Source organism: Ailuropoda melanoleuca, chromosome 4 (genome assembly GCF_002007445.2).
Source record: "Ailuropoda melanoleuca isolate Jingjing chromosome 4, ASM200744v2, whole genome shotgun sequence".
In the NCBI taxonomy this organism is placed as follows: Eukaryota; Metazoa; Chordata; class Mammalia; order Carnivora; family Ursidae; genus Ailuropoda; species Ailuropoda melanoleuca.
Window position 1 is genome coordinate 116,738,184 of NC_048221.1, and position 4,889 is coordinate 116,743,072.

Genomic DNA, 4,889 nt, shown 5'->3' on the forward strand with positions numbered 1-4,889 from the left:
TGTCTTACTTATAGAGATACTGGTGGCATGTGATTTCTGAGCTGCTGAGAAGTCACCTGTGGATTTAACAGAATATGAAAAGTTCATTAAATGTCTAGACACTATATGAAAACATCGCAAATGAGTCCTGAGAAAACTGGGGGCAACCTCAAAGACAGTTTGCACTGAGACTTGAAGACCATTGAAAGTGGTCAAGGAATCAATGACCATGAAAATATTTACATTTTTATTCTGCAGATTGAAAAATATTAATCACAGACATAAGTTTTAAAGGTCTTTAAAGTAATATTTAAGAGTAAATATAAAACTTACAAGTAAATAGAATTTCCGCAATAGAACTTTGATGAATAAATTGTTGACGAGGGCTCCATGCTATATGTAAATTTCAGCATAATTCTGAAACCATGATTTAGAATATTTATTTTTAAAACTTTATTTCCTTTATCTTTTATTGCTGAGCTATCACTAGGTAGCTAGTGATTGCCACATTAAAGTTGCTTGTATTTGATCCTAGCCTGTCCCACAGAGGCCTTGGAAAAATTATTTACCTGCTGTTTCTCAGTTTTTCCCTCTGCCTTCTCACAAAATCCCGTAAGACTTTGCTAGACTTCATGCAATACAAAGTATAAGGCCTTGGGATCAAAAGTCATCAATAATAGAGCCTGGAGAAAGGTTATAAAGTGCCATATTCAAAGTATAGGGTTTCGAAAGCCACACAAATCCAGTTTCATAAACTGTTCCCACAATATAACTCATTCAGCAATTATTTAAGTTATCTGGAGTCCATTTTTATCTATAAAACATGGACAGAAATATTTATTTCCTAGGTTGATATGGGGATTTAATACATTTTTGTGCATAAAACATTAAGCTCAGGTTCCAGCACATAATAGATGTGCAATAAACAGTAGCCTATAGAATTGCTGTTCCCAAATTTTGCTGACTTTGCATTTTTGAACTCTAGTAGCTCTTCTAGTATCATGATACTTTTTCTATTCTTTCTCCAACTTACGATCTCTCATTTCTGTTTTCTGTCTGGATATATTTTTTTTTTTCTTTATCCACTTTCCTTGACCAATTGTTCCCTTACCTGAATCTGTGTTACATATACTACATCTCTTTTGTCTTGCCTCTTCCAGAACGCTGTAAATATTTGCATCTAATTCCTTGCAGGCTGCTAGAATTTATCCACTTGTGAAACCCCAAAGAAGGCATCACATGTAAGTGTGACTGTATAATTTACAATCAAACAGGGATAATTTGGGAAGCAAAAATTAATGCTATTAATAATTACAGCAAGGCATCTGGTGTAATCCAGGACCCTCTAGGGCAAACAGGTATGTATGGTCCTCGTTTTTATAAGCAAAGTTACTGTTGAAATTTTACTTCAAAAGCACAGTACAATGCGTTTCCTTATTGCCATCTATCATTCAGAACCTTGCAAATTGTTTCATTTTCTAAAAAGTGCTGATTGGTATGGTTTCTGCATGCCCAGAACAGCTTTATGTAGTGAAATGGGAACTGGCTGCATGCCCCAAATACTTGCAATCAAAAGATGCAGGTGATAGTCTCAACAGCAGAAAACCCAAAGGAACTATAAGGCCAGGTAATCACTAACTCTGTGTGGTACCAAATCACATCGACCATTTTGACAGTGGGGTTTTATAGTGATTCATTTAGTTGTTCAAATAAAGATTGATGTAGATGGCCAAAAATAGATTCCCCTAGTTTTGCTTACCAAAATACAAACAGTGCCAAAACTCATGAATGACTACAGCAGCAATTAATCTGAATCACATACCAGATAGGTATGGTCAGTTCAGTTTCTCTCTGAATGCACCAGGTTTAATTTAAAATGGCAAAGTAAGGGTATGTAAATCAATAAGTTGTTCTCCTAGATTTCTGTTGTGTGTGTAGTGTTGAGTGCTGGAGTTGGCCGAAGTCCCCATTAAGTCAGTGCACGTTCATTGAGCAGATGCTATGTGTCAGGCACAGTGCTAGATACTAAGGGCCCTGCCCTGGGTTTATGCTGGGGAGAAAAAAAAATCAAGTATTTGTGATACCTGTCACTACACATCACTCAGGTTGCTGGAAAATGCTTATCAACTCCAGTTTTTCCACAGGTGACAGATATGGAGGGTATGGGGGTTATAGCTTTTTCCCCTTTGATAAGAGAAACGAATCCTTTATGCCACTCAGGGAAGGTTGGCAATATTTGCTTGTCACCTGAATGCTGAAGAGCAGCTTGCCTGCTTGGATCTCTTATAGCGGTTTGTTCCCTTTGCTCTCACCTTATTTGGAGATTAAGTATGTTTAAGGAGAAGTTTTTGGGTGTTGACAAGGGGTGGACTGTGAAGGCTTTGTTAGGTATTAACTCGGCTAGGCTGAACTAAATTCCCCAGAATAGCATTGCTCTGATTTTGGTTAGGATGGACTACCAGAGACTGTTAGAAGGCAGAAGGGAAGCAACAGCCATTTTTGAAGCTCACACACATTGTCGTTTATCAGCTTAACTTGTGGAGCTGGCCTGTAGCAAGTCGTCTGCCTTCCAGGATCTTCCTTCAGCTTCTCCAGCTCTTGGGCTAGATGTGTGTGCCTACCTCCATAAATAAGGGCCCCAAATCCTGTGAGATACCCACACTATCAAAGTCAAAGGAAATGAGAACTGAGATCCAACACAAGCTTGTAGGTCTTGGCTTATTCTTGTTCTCTCCCTCTTTACATATTTTTTTCCTTCTCTGTTGCCTTTCTGAAGGACTTCAAGCTCCAACCTCAGACACAAGAACAACAGCCTTAGAGATACTCCACAAACGTTCTCATAATTAAGAAAAGACCAATCCCTAAGTAGCAGTCTGGGTTCTGTCAGAGGACAGAACCACACAAAAGATTAAACAGGAGAAATTTAATATAAAAATTATTACTGTGACAAGAGAATTAACTATATGGATACTATAATGGTATCTTAAGGCTGAGGCAAAGATAAGCAAGGAAGAACAAACTTGGAAGGGCTCAGATTTAGTTGGAGAAAGTGTGGTTCACCTCACTGATTAATGAAATGTTCACTGGTTTGGCCAGGGTTGGAGCTGGTCTCCAGTTGCTGGGTGAGCAATGAGTTCTAGGGTATGGTTGGGAAACAGATGGTTAGCAGATAGTGGGGACAAGATTGTGAGGACAGATTTGGGGGATGTGGAGGCTTGCAGAAGGAGCAGCTGCTCACTCTGTGACCCTCCAGGTCATACAAGGTTGCTTGCAGCCCACATGGGGGTCTCTGGGGACCAGAGCTAGCAGGAAGCCTTCAGAGCACAAAATTTGGGAAGAGGTTTCTGGTTTGCCTGTCTAGAGGCAAGGGTATTCCAAGGCTGGGGCTGCAAGGTCGCAGAAAGTCCAAGGTCTCAGAGGATGGCTGGGGCTAACTCCCAGGGATGTCTTGCTACCCCCCCACCCGCTGGCCAGACTGCACTGGAAATAGCCTAGAGCCCCTTCCTCCTGCAATGTCCCTCCAGCGCCCTCTGCCGAGAAAGCTTAACATTGAGCTAATTTTAAAGGAGAAACGCTTAAAGGCTGTTTATCACAGCGCAAATATTGAAAGGGTCATTTGGAGTTATCAGGCAATAAATTGATAACTGTCACATTCTGTAACAAATCCTTTAAAATACCTCCTAGTGTTTCTGCTTCTCTAATTGAGCTCTGAACTGATACACTCTTTCACTGAGATTCGGTGAATACCCAGTGAGATAAAATATGAAGTTCATGGCATATTGTTAGCTCTCGATAGACATTAGATATTGGTATTCATAAAAATAAATATAAGCTAACCATTTATTAAAAAAAAGTTCTATTCGTGAAAAACATAATTATGTGTGAGGTACACAGATAACACAGAATAAATGAGCTTGGAGAGTTGATGTCTGATCTGGCTTTAGGAAGATAAAAAAAAATATTCAAATGAACATAGATCTGAAGAGGGACTCCTCAGAAGAGAAAATGAATTGAGCAATATAACATTATTGGAAGAATATATGGGATTGCGAATGTGATTCTTACTACCCTATAAAATGGTGCTTTCTGAAACGTGTGATCGTAAAAATCACTAGTGTTTCAAAGAAAGATTCTAGAGCACCCCCCTCCTCCAACCCCACCCCCTTCGCCGATTCAGAATTCCAGGGGGAGGGGCCTGAGGATCTGTTTATTAAGCACTTAGATATCAAGGTCAGGCAGGCTGGGAACCCGCTGCACTGAAGAATGACCTAGCGTATTGAAATTGTATCTTTCCAATTAATATGAGAACATTCTCTTCGTGAAAAAACCAGGGTAAATTTTTTCCTTAGCTTTTAAGACAGAAATTCGTTTACCAGTACCGCCCCCCCATTACATAATTAATGTTCCCTAAACTGGATTAATTAGTTAATCCCTTGTTATTTGTCATTCGGAGATTTACTGAAACTTCATCAGTGTTAGTCTCAAAATATCAGATCATGTTGAGTTGAGGAAATTAAAACCACATGAAAAAATCTCCTCTTTAAAAATGTATATTTCCAATTTATTACTTTATTTTCTTAACATAAATAAAACTTTGTAATTTTTTTGTTTTGTTTTGTTTTAACTCTGGTCTTTCACCCCGCTGGTACAAAACTCTCATGCTATGAACTTTCTCCTCTTCTTGGAAAATTTACCTGGCTTATTCCACGACCTGATTGAGCCATTTGGAAAGTATTTCAAATTGTCATGAAGAAAGGATCTGCATTTCTCTACACTTAACCCTCAAAAATTTTTTTTTAAAAAACGTAAAATTATGGGGCACCTAGGTGGCTCAGTTAGTTAGGCAACTGACTCCTGGTTTGGCTCAGATGGTGATCTCAGGGTCATGAGACTGAGCCCTGGGTCAGACT